The sequence below is a fragment of the Melospiza melodia genome, chromosome 13 (genome assembly GCF_035770615.1).
Source record: "Melospiza melodia melodia isolate bMelMel2 chromosome 13, bMelMel2.pri, whole genome shotgun sequence".
Lineage (NCBI taxonomy): Eukaryota > Metazoa > Chordata > Aves > Passeriformes > Passerellidae > Melospiza > Melospiza melodia.
In genome coordinates, this window is record NC_086206.1 from 20,476,331 (window position 1) to 20,489,209 (window position 12,879).

Sequence of the window (12,879 nt, forward strand, 5' to 3'; positions counted from 1 at the left end):
TCTGTCAGCCCCTGTCAGGATGTGGCCCAGGTGTATCAGCAAGGTTTCCTGAGAGCTGCAGAGCTTCCCTGCAGCAAAAAATAAATCGCTTTTGTGTCCCTCCAAGGCAGCCAAATCCCCCTGGCTGGGAAAGGGCTTCAGGGTTCTTGATGGAGGGAAAAGTCACTGCTTTTCTGCGCTTGGAAAGCGATTTTTGGGAGCTTTCAAGGCAGAGGCAGCTGGGTGCGAGCAGCCACTGGGTGGCAATCGCCATCCGGCACCGCCGAGCATCCCTCCCTTCACCCCGCATGCAAATATGGGAACATCTGGCAGCGAGGACTTGCAAAGATAGCCCTCAGCTAAGCAAATGCAGGAACAGGGGTTCAACCAAGCTGTCATGTAGTTAAAGCGCTTTTTTTTTTTTTTTTTAATATAATTATGCCTTTTTTTTTTTCTCTCCAATACTCATTTGCCTGTTATTGTTCGCCCCGCTGCATCTTGCTGGGTTTTATGGGCTGTCTGCAGGGGCTGTGGGGTGGCACAGTGTCACAGAGCTGTGGAATTGGGTTGGAAGGGACTCTAAACCCCATCCAGCCCCAATTCTGTGCCACAGGCAGGGACATCTCCCACCAGACCACGCTGCTCTGAGCCCCATCCATACCCACCTTCATCCTGCCAGGGGAAAGTGCTCCTTGTAATCTGAATTATCCTCAAAACTCTTGATTTGCTCTCCCTGGCTGTTTTCAGGGATGAAGGTGGTGGTGAAGGTTTGTTTTCAGTGAGGTTCAGGGATGAAGGTTGGTTTTGGGCAGGGTTGGGTGCATCTTGGGGCACTTGCCAGCACCTTGGGGCACTCAGGCAAGAGTCAGGAGGCTGCTCTGAAATGCAGCCAAGGCTTTTGTGCAATTGCTCCTCGCTCTCTGCAGGCTGGTTTGGGGTTAGGGCTGGAGGACTGGGAAGGAAATCTGTGGTGTGGGAGTCTGGAGCTTGCTTGGGCTGGGAGCTGGGGTGGATTCTCTGAGCTCCTGCAACCCTGGGTAAATCCCTGCGTGCCCCTGGACTCTGCTCACAGTGGGACATCAGCACAGTGCTGGCCCAGGAGGAATTCTGAGCACAAGGGAATATCTGAAACATCCAGAGAGCTTCAGCTGGGCTTCCAGCAAGTTTTGTCACTTATCCTGCAGAACAGCCCAGTTTGGACTCAAACCCTGGTGATTCAAGCCTAACTCAGCAAGAGGCAGAACACCATACAGACCATTCCTTGGGCTGGCTCTGCCCAGGTCTCCACTGCAGCTCCCAGAGCTGCTTCACCACCAGTGTTCCCCTGAACCACACTGACAACAGACCTGCAACCACCACCTTCATTCCTGAACCAAACTGACAACAGACCTTCATTCCTGAACCACACTGAAAACAAATCTTCACCACCATCTTTATCCCTGGACCACAGTGACAGCAAACCTGCAACCCCCTGAACCACATCAACCACAAACCTTCACCACCACCTTCATCCCTGTCACATTGATGACAAACCTTCATCCTCTGAACCACATTGACAATAAACCCTCCACCACCACCTTCATCCCCGAACCACACTGACAACAAACCTTCATCCCTGAACCACACTGGAAACAAACATTCACCACCACCTGCACCCCTGAACCACATTGACAACAAACCTTCAACCACCTTCATCCCTGAACCACACCAACAACAGACCTGCAACCACCACCTACATCCTTGAACCACACTGACAGCAAACCTTCACCACCACCTGCATCCCTGAACCACATTGACAATAAATCTCCATCACTACCTTCATCCCTGAACCACATTGACAGCAAACCTTTACCCACCACCTTCATCCCTGAACCTCATTGACAACAAACCTTCATCCCTGAACCACACTGACAACAAACCTTCACCACTTTCATCTCTGAGCCACAGCGACAACAAAACTTCATCACCACCTTCCTCCCTGAACCACACCAACAACAAACCTGCAACCATGACCTTCATCCCTGAACCACAGTGACGACAAACCTTCACCACCACCTTCCTTTATCCCTGCCTCACACAGATACCTCAACCAGACCTGGGATTGTGCAACCAAGGCTGGGTTTGGAGAACCCCAAGGTGTTGGGTTGGTGGCCATGGAGAACACCTCAGAGCAGACACTCAGAGCCACCTCTTCCCCCTGTCCCCAAACCACTGCCCAGGGGGAAGGAGGCATGGGGCAGCATCACTGGGGTGATGGCAGTGAGTAAGAGGCTGTGGTTCCCCTCTGGGTTTGTGGGGCCAAGCACCATGGCTGCGATGCTGCGATAGGTCCTGGGAGCCACCACTGTGGTCAGCACTGCAGAAATAACACAGTGGAGCAGGCAGAGAAATTGCAGTGGGTGCTGGAGTGAGGAGAACCAAGGAACTGCTGCCACAGGACAGCTCAAGGTACCTGGGGCTGGGGCAGGGGCAGGGGAAAGGGCATGGTGGGACAGGGAGGGGTGGCATGGTGGTGCTGGGCCACTCCAGGGCTGCTGGTGCTTGTCTGAAATGGGGAAAAGGGGAGATTGGAAGGAAGGGTGGATATGAGGAGGAATGGGGAGGAAAGCTGAAGAAAGGGATGAACAGAGCAAGGTGAGACCTGTGTGCAGCCACCTGCAAGGTGCATCTCTGTGGGCTTGGATGGACTTGCCAAAGGAGCCAGCAAGGGACTCGATGCTGCCTGGAGCATGCAGTGAGGGGGCACCAAGAGCCCACTCCAGTTCAGGGAGGGAACCACAGGCTGCCAGCCTCACTCTTTCTGGGAGGTGATCAAAGCAAACCTCCCCCAGCATGGCAGCCAGGGTTCCTCAGGCTGGGTTCACCTCTCCTGGTCACAGGTGGCCCCGCTGCCACCCTGAGCACACAAACAAAGCACGTGTTTGTCATCACCTCAGTGACAGGAGCCTGTTTCCAGCTCCAAGAACAACATTAACCATAAAACCATCTTGTTCTTATTGGATGAAGGCACCAAGTGAAGGATTTGCATGGGTGTGGCATTCCCAGAAGGGGTGAGGCAAACATCTCCTCTCTCTGTGCTCGTGGACACAAATGCCCTAAATCAGCTGTCACATTTCTCATGCTAAGTGTTAAGAGAAAAATATCTCCATGGCTTACAAGAACTTTGCTGGTGACCAACATCTGCTCCCAAAGGATGGGTGCCAAAGTTTCCAGGAAACCCTCCAAGCCTTTTTTATCATATTTACTCGGTGTTGTAACTCAGTGCTAGTGGCGCTTTTGAGGAGAATGTCTCGGGGGATTAAAGCCCTGCTTTTAAAATCAGGCAAATGGTCTAACAAGGGTTAGGTGGAAGACATGTTCAGGCGTGAAGAGACTTTGTCCTGCTGGATTTTCAGACATGGATCTGCAGATTCACTCAGCCACAACAAACTGTTGCTCAGGCTCTCTTAACCTGGAGGATGACAGAGGTTGATTGCAGATCTGGTTTTTGGCCAACTGGGCCTCCAGTTGTTCCATCTCCAGCTGTTACCTCAGGTAACATCAGCTGCTCATGGCTGCAGAGATGGCTTCACAAGAGGTGGGTACAATTGTTTTTCTCAGCCAACCTGACCACCTGGTCCTTCCTGTTACCCTCCAGGATCTGCTGTCTTGGTTGGCATCAGCTGGCTGTGTCTGCAGAGAGGTTTCATGGGAAGCAGGAGCTCTGTGTGGCTGTGCCCATGTGGAAGTGAGGGCCCTCCTGCAGTTTCATGCAGGTGGAACCAAGAGCAACGGGAGGCACCAGCACCGAAAGTCCTGTCTTGGTTTCAATGGTGAACCACATGGTTTTGTTGTATTGTTTTTATTCTCAGGCCCAAAAATTACTCCCATCTGGTTATTTCCCCCGAAACCATCGCGAACCGGCACTCAGCCAATCGGAGCGGGGCTCCTCGCCCAAAATTCCGTTCTTCCCTTTTATGGTCACAATCTGGTCTCTCCAAAGATAAAAAAAGGTAGGCACGGACCACGCCAAGATGCGGGCGGTTGGTTCCACATGACAGGTTGTCCCGTGACCCGCTCCCGTCAGGCCACCGCAGGGCCAGAAAAGAGGAAAGAACCCAGCGGGCAGAAGGTGAGAATAACAGTTTTGGGCTCAAAAAAACAGAGTGCCAACAGACATCTGAGGTGGAGAGACACAGAGAGCTCTGACCTAGCGGGCAGAAGGTGAGAATAACAGTTTTGAGCTCAGAAAACAGAGTGCCAACAGACATCTGAGGTGGTTAGGGACGGAGAGCACTGGGGGTGAGGAGTCAGCCCCTCTGACCACCCCTGCTAATGACCACACTAATTGGGGCCTGGGAACAGCACTGGGCACTATGACTGGGACTGGGTGTGGTTCTGGGGAGGTTTTCAAGGCTTGGCCCAGAGTTGGGAACTTGTTGCTCTTGTTGTCCAACTGGTTTGGGAGGAGAAATCTAACGGAGGCAGCTTGATCCAATGAGGAAAGGGTTTTCCTCCTCCCAGCCGTGATCATGGGAACTGACAGACATTGATTTCTATTCATGGGTTCACACTTTGATGGCATTTCCAGCCCTCAGCCTCAAAGGCCTTGGCATGCAACACCTCAGGCCCACGCGGGTCAATTCACGATCAAAGCCTGATCTGAGCCTTGTCTGCAAATTCAGTCCTGGCTGATGACAGCAGAGGTCAAACCCCACCACCAAGTGCCAACCCAAACCTTCCCAGAATCAGAGGTGTTTGGATGTTCAGGTGCTTTTTGAGCTCTTCCTGGTTCCCAACCAGGAGATTACATATCAGTCTCATCCTGCTCTCAAGAGGAGCCAACAACCAACGAGCCAGCAAGGAAACCACTTTCACCCTCTGACCCTGAGCAGCCTCCCTGAGGGCCTTTGGGAGCGCTGGATTCTGACAGGATATGCAATTATTTGCTCTTTTCTAGCAGGATGAGCTACCAGGAGTTGTGGAGGATCAGGGACTCAAGTCCTGGTCTCTGACCAGATCCCCAACCACCCACCAGAACTCACCACACAGCTGCCTCCTCCTGCCCTCCAAAAACTGCAGAACATTTCCCAAGCACAATCGCTCGTCATAGTTTGTGACTCTCTTAATTCCATTCTCAGACAGAAAAATAAATAAATTACTGGAAGAGGCAAAGAACCCTTAGAGCAACATTTGACTCCTGTGTGAGCCAATCCTTAATCTGGGGCAGCCCTGGAAGATAAACAGATAAACGCCCTGGAACGTGTTTATTCCCAGCACCCCAGTGTGTTTCCTCATAGTGATCATATTTAAATCTCCTCTCCTGGCATGAGTGCATTCAAGTATTTGGTTATAAGGCAGATTCATCTGCCAAACAGGAAAAAAAAGAGGTGGCATTGCTTAAAGAGGATTTCATGGAAGTCGTGCCTGGCCCAGGCTGAGTTTTTGTCACTTAAAAGCTCTGTAACCAAGGCAGGAAATTTGGTATTAATGAGCAGGGGAGAAGCTCTGAGTTTCAGCAGGCCTTCTAGGGCAGCACAGGCACCCCAAAGCTGCAGAGGAGATCTCATTTCTCTCATGTGCTGCTTCTGACAGTCCCATCATGTAAAATTAGAACATGGGAAGTTTCAGGAACGAATTCTCAAATATGCTTCAGTTGCAAGAAGTAGAAGAAATTAATACCATGGGGAAAATTTCCTCCCAGGCTGAAACTCTTGCTTGACGAATGGAGGGAGAAATTCTCTGCCAAGTCATGGGCACAGAGAGTGGGGAAGGGTGGAGGAGGGTGAATATTTAATCTACTTTTAATCTCCAAAATTCTTGACTCAGACTTTCGTGGCTCTTCATACCAAGAGTGCAATTCCTGCTTTGCCAATTCCCCCTCGTTAAAGGGATGCAGCGACAGGAGAGGCAGGAACAGAAGGAGCAATTCTGGGCAGCCAAATCTGCAAAGCCTGGGTAATGCCACTGTATAAATTCATGAGCCCATTCCTCTGGGGAGCCAGGCTTTAGTGCCAAAAGATATTGCAGAATTACAGCAATCAGAAAACAATAAAGAGCTTGGGAAAACGCTGATGAGGGAAACCGGAGAAATTAGGGTAGTTAGAAAGACAAATGAGAAGGAATAAAACCCAGGTATTAAATAATTGGTGGGAGGCAGGAGGTAGATTAAGAGCTGTTTTCATGGCTTGGACCCCGAGCACAAGGAACCATTAGATGAAAGGAATAGACGGGAAATCAAACCCCCCCAAAGGGCAGCACTTGCTCTTGGCAGAGGTAATTAGAGCAGGGAGTTCAGGCTGGAGCCACCATCTGAAGAGGTTCACTTGAGCAGGGAGAGAGAATTCCGCGTGCTCTGCCATTAACAGCAACAAAAGCAGCTCTGAAAGGGCTTTCAGACACCCAGCCCCCTCCTCTCTAGCTCTTTTCCTTTCAACATCTGCAGGGAAGCAGCTGCTGGACCACAGGGCTGAAGCAAGAGCCTGATGGAGCATTGGCCAAGAGAGACCTCAACCACAGCAGGGACTGCTGGCACCCACGGGAGGCTTCCCCCACAGCCTTGACCCACTCTGTCCTGGAGATATTTCAGACCAACCCCATTATTCATCATCCCTGTGGATGACCCAAACTCAGCAGATTTCTGGGAACCCAGCTCTGTGACAGCTCGTTAATGTTTAACTCCAGATTAGGGGCTCGCTGCTATCAGAGCACGGGGGAGGCAATATTGCCCTGAGCCCTGATAAGAGATAGCACATCCCGCTCCAGGAGTTAAATAATCAGGGATTAAATAATCAGGGGTTAAAAACCATGCCGGAGCTGATGGAGTTTATGGCCTGACTGGCTCACTCTTTGCCTCATATTGATATAATCCTATAAACCAGAGAAGAAAAGTGAGAGTCCTTTATTGCAGTAATGGTTAATAAGACCAGAGGAAAGCACAGGTGATTATTCACCCCTTTAGGATGAGTTGTACAATATTGGTTAATTTTTTTTTTTTCCGTGTAAATCTCCAGCTCCCAGAGTCCTGTCATTACATGAGAATATCACTCTTCCTTTTTTTGAGAAACAAGAACTGCCAAGGCTCCCTGAATGGAAGGACAAGACACAAAAGGGTATTTTTTGCAAAGACTGTGGCTTTTAACCTAATTTTTCTGGGTTCTCTTGGAGCTGACTTGTGGAACTCTGAGACACCTTGATTTTTTTGCGCAATTCCTGACCTTGGCAAAAGCACAGTGAGATGGTGGCCAGCAAGATAAAATAACGGAGGTGATTAATGCTGCCTCTTTAATTCTGCTAAACTTTATTAACAGCTTGACCTCAGCAGGCAGGAGCTCGAAAGTGAAAATAAAAGCCAGGACAAAGGTCACTTATTCCATGCTGGGAGGGGCAGAATTTGCTTGGCTTTCACAAATACTCTCCCAGAAGTTTTATGAATGACTTGTCGGATTTCTTGGTGACTCTCATGTCCCCAAACAGCCTCCAGCAGCTGGGACCAGTCCAGATCCAGCACTCAGGGATGCCAAAGTGGGACAGACACGTCAGGGGCATCCCCTGCCTGCACCACAGGTTGGAAATGGGATTTCCTCCACACTTCATTGCAAAACTTCCAGATGAACAAGTATTTCTAGGGCAAGAAGGGAATGGCTGCAATCCCTGCATTTCCAGCCTCCCAACCTCTCCAAACATCAGGAGGTGACATTTGAAGGGGAACAGCCCAAACACTGAGGACCTTGACATTCAAAGCTGCATTGCGGATGTCCTTCTCTAAACAGTATTTTTAGTTCAGGAGCAGCAGCTCCATCTGCTTCTTCCTCCTTTCCTATAAGTTAAATAAAACCCAGATTCCTGGAATCTCAGCTCCTCGTTCAGCTACAGTTTTAGAATCCCATCACGTTTTGATTTTTCTCCTTCTGGTCCCATCAGTTTGCTTTAATACTAAAGGCCAATTTTCCAGCAACCACAAGTACCTGGAATTTAGGATCTCATTTTCTCCTCTGTTATTCCCCTCTCTCCAATCAGCAAAACGTTTTCCTTTAGATGAGGAGAAAATGTCACACCGTGCAGGCCTTCTATCACAATCCTGGGGACCAAAGGACACCTGAAATAGGGTTTTTTACATGAAGTGACACTTTTTAAGTGGTAAAAAAATCACAAACATCTGTAGATATGCCTGGTGATGTCCCAGCCTCTGCCCCATCTCCTGGGGGTTCCACCAGGTCTGCCTTGGAGATTGGCATTTTGTGGCATGTGCCTGGTCTGGAGCGGGGCCACCTCACAAGTTTTGCCTTCATCTTCTGCGGGGTTTTTCTGTTCTTTGGAAGGTTTCAGGCAGAAATAGTGTTTCCCCAAGCCAAAAATAGGCTTTCAAATGTGTGATTATTTTCAGGGTGCCTGCAGAGAGAGAGAGAGCTGCTGTGAAAGCCATGGTGCACCAGGGACACATCCTTCCCCCGCTGCTTTGGGCCAGCAAGAGGAAACACCAATAAATCAAAGGAAAAAGGAAAAATTCATGGCAATTTTTGGGAATAACCCAAAAAACTCTCATTCCCCCTGGTGCAGCTGTGCATACAAAATGCTAGGAGTTTGCTTGACTTTGAATTGAGTTTTTTGAGGTGCACCAGCATCCTTGACAGGAAACATTTCTTACACTTCCCACCCGGCTGCTCTTTAGCAAGGTTTGACAAGGGGGTTTGCTCTCCCATCCAAGCAAAGCCAGGCAGAGGCCGAGCAGAGCCGTTTGAGCCTTTGCAAAGGCCCTTCAGCCTGGCTGGGGCTGTGTTTCCTTTCCTGGGAGGGCAGCGGGGGCAATGCCAAGAGCTCACAAGTGGAGTTGCACAACGCCAGGCCAGCGCCGGCTCCCAACCGTCAGCGCCGGCGGGAGGGGAGGACGTGCAGAGCCTTCTGTGGCCCCCCCCCCCCCCAAGGCTCTTTTTATACTTTAGAGAAGTTGGGTTCATCCCTAAGTTCCTCTCCCACAGATTGTTCCTGTTGTTGTCGCTGCTCCGACCTCGCCGATCATGCGGCTGCTCGGGGTGACCTGGGCGCAGCCGAGCCGGTGCTGGGAGCTCCTGGTGCCTGTGCTGGGGACACCGGGGACACTGGGGACACACTGGGGACACACTGGGGACACAGACAGAGGTCCCTGTGGCCACACAGCCCCGTGCTTTTGGCCTCCTCACCATCTCCTCGTTTCACTTTTAGCTGACTTGCCACGTATCTGTGGCTGAATGCTGTGGAGCTCTTGATGGTTTCATTGAGGTGCAGTGATTTTCCCAGCCATCACAGCTGGATTTTGCATGCAAAATTTACAATCTACTAAGATGGTAAAACAGAGATAGATCTCGGCTTTGAGTCTGCGGGCTGTAAAAAATCATGGCAAATAATCCATGTTTACTTGGTGTGGTGTTTTTTCTTTAAACTCTCTGTCAGCATCTCCTTCAAAAGTCAAAGAAAACAAGGATTAGGCAGAATTAAAACTTGGAGACAAATAGGATTCTGATTTATTACAATATCCAGGCTAATCTGTTCAAGAATAATTTAAAGATCCCAGTCAACATCTATTAAAACTGCAGAAAGCAATTGAGCATTCCACAGTCCATCCCTTTAGGGAACTCACTCCTGCTTTAACTTCCTAAATACAAAACTCTCTCTGTTCCTCTACCACCTCTACCTTGGCAGCTGTGCCAGGGAGAACCTCTGGCTTCCAGCACCCCAAAAAGCTGTGCCCAAGCAGAGAGAAGGGATTTCATTTTTGGGGAGCATCCCTTGAACAGGCCTGGCAGGAAGGGCAGGGTTGTGGCTAAAGGTGAAGCTTTCCCTCTAGCTGCTGGGTATCTTCCCAATTTTATTTCCTTCATCCTGCCTGGGTTCAAATTCCCGGTGGTTTGGGTGCAATAAACCCTGATTTATTTGTGGGATCGGGTTTGCTGGAGGGCTCAGCCAGGGAACTGAGCTGCAGCCGTGCTTTGATGCACACCTGGGCATGGCCACCCCTCTGGGTCCCAGGGACTGCAGGGACACTGAGCTGGGGGCAGAAGGGATGGAACCCATGGAATAAACTGAGCTCCAAGGGACTCACAAGGCTCAGTGCTCCTGACTCTGCTCTGGACAGCCCCAAGAATCATTTCAGGCTCTTAAGAGCGTTTTCCAAACCCATGTCCCTGCTCCCAGGGCAGGCAGGGAGAGCTTTGATGCACACCTGGGCATGGCCACCCCTCTTGGTGCCAGGACTGCAGGGACACTGAGCTGGGAGCAGAAGGGATGGAACCCATGGAATAAACTGAGTTTCAAGGGACTCACAAGGGTCAGTGCTCCTGACTCTGCTCTGGACAGCCCCAAGAATCATTTCAGGTTCTTGAGAGAATTTTCCAAACCCATGTCCCTGCTCCCAGGGCAGGCAGGGAGAGCTTTAACACCCAGAGCAAGCACAGTCAGAGCTCTGCTGTGAAACAGGTGATTAACAGGTGATTAAGCAGCGTGATTAATGAGGCAGGTCCTTGGGATGGCTCTGGGACAGCAATTCCCCCAGTGCTCCATTTGGAGCTGCTGTGCTTGGATGGGCTCTCAGGGATCTTTTCCAAGGTTTCCAGTGCTGGTGGTCAGTGATGAATCCCATTCCCTTTGCCTCCCACCAGCTGCCAGGAGCACCAAGAGGATTTTAGCACAAAAATCTATTTTTCTAGGGGAAAAAACCCCAAAGAGCAGAACAGACAGTGGAGCATCCCACCCAAATCCATGCCCTGCAAACCAACAGGTGCAAACCAGCCCATCCCATCTAATATTTGAAATTTTCCACATCAGCGACCACTTCCTGCATTAACTGGATCGATTTTCAGCACAATTCCTGCTGCAGGGAGCAGTCGGTGAGTCAAAAGAGCAAACTTGGTTATTATATAAAACAAGGTGAACAATAATGGTGAGACTCTGACCGTGCCCGTTGCATTTATGGCTGCAGCACGTGGGCAAGGGGATTAAGGTGTGCAGGAAGGAGAGACAGAGCAAAACCAGCCCCAAATTGTGCAAAAAAACCACAGCAAAGGAGTGGTAGAGGGGTTTTTTGCCATCTCCCAGTGATGCCTCAAGAAGGCTGAGCTAGAACAGAGTTTGTACAGAGCTACAGAATAAAGCAGGGATTTATTGAAAGGATCTCCTCAATGGATCCACCCTGGGCAGCACAAGAGCCCAGCCAGGGCTGCACCCAAGGTGAACCAAACTGGTCCCAAAATGAACCCAAAATGAACCAAAATGGTCCCAAAATGAACCCAAGATGAACCAAAATGGTCCCAAAATGAACCCAGGATGAACCAAAATGGCCCCAAAATGAACCCAAGATGAACCAAAATGGCCCCAAAATGAACCCAAGATGAACCAAAATGGCCCCAAAATGAACCCAGGATGAACCAAAATGGCCCCAAAATGAACCCAAGATGAACCAAAATGGCCCCAAAATGAACCCAGGATGAACCAAAATGGCCCCAAAATGAACCCAGGATGAACCAAAATGGCCCCAAAATGAACCCAAGATGAACCAAAATGGCCCCAAAATGAACCCAGGATGAACCAAAATGGCCCCAAAATGCTCGAGCGCTCCCGGGGTCTCTCCCTGGGATCAGCTCTGCTCCATTTGCACCTTGCAGTTCATTGTCCCATTGCAGCTTTAGCCCCTGCAGTCCCACCCTGCTTGTTTTTCTCTCTCCAGCCCACGGTGTTTGTGCTCTGGGGCTGAGATTTGGATCATTTGTCCTTGGTGCCCAGCTGGAGCAGGAATTGTTTTGTGTCCCTGCTCTGTGCACAGAGCTCAGCATCCCCTGATGCGAGCCCAGACCCACACACTAAAGCAGCACAGAATGTGAAAAATAGAAAAGCCAAAACCTGAGGCATCACCAGCCCCTGACTGAGCTATGGGAGGGGCTGATGGAGATCTGCTCCTGGTGCTGCAGAAGGTGCCAGAAGCCCCAGCTGGGATTGTCACTGATGTCACAGCAGTGGGAATTTATGGCAGCAAAAACATGGAAAAGTCATGAAATCAGAAGTTTCAGGGTTTGGAGGAAGGGGCAGGGAGATGGTTCCCAGAGGAATGGCCTCTCCACTGAGCCCCTGAGGCTTTCCATGCTCTGAGCTGCACATTCCAAAGGCCCTGTGGAGCTGCTTCCAGCCTGCCAGAACCTTCCCTCTATGGGATTTTGTCTGCTTTCTCCACATTTTCCCTCAGTAACATACATTGTGCCCATCTGGTTTTTTCAGTACCTTCCAGTGGGGAAAGAGCAGTGAGGATTTGGGGGAGTGATTTTCCACAGCCCTAAATCCTCCTTCTCTGGAGATAGGAGCTCTCCAAGGCAGGGCTGGATCCAGGCAGGAGCTCTGCCTGTGGAGGGATGGAGGATTGAATTCTTTATTTCAATTTTAAGGATTGAAATTCCCACCTTTTGAGGACTTGGAGCCACTTTCCTGCCGTCACATCCCTGGCAGGGACAGGGATCTCCCAGGAGAGGATTCCCCATCACCCTCTGAACAGAGGCACCACCTCCAGGAATTTGGGTTGATCCCCAATTCCAGGTTCCTCCATCACTCAGGACCATGGAAAATCACACCTGCTCATGTCTTTGTATTTTTTTGTTAATTTTTTTTCCCTCTAACAGCAGCCTGTGGTTTTCCCAGTGACTCAACACGGGCTCCCAGCAGCTCGTGCCAGACTCAGCTCTCAGTCAATCAGCCCTAATTAACACTGACTCTAATGGCTCTGTGCGTTCTTCCCGTTCAGACAGAATATTCCCACTGTTCATTTCCCAGGATGTGCTTGTTGTTTCTAGCCAGATCTTTTCCCCCATGAAGGGGGAAATCCAGAAGGATTTGAAGCTCCTAATTTCAGAGATTTGCTTAGAAGTCATGTTTTTCACGCTGCTCTATTTATTACAAACAGAA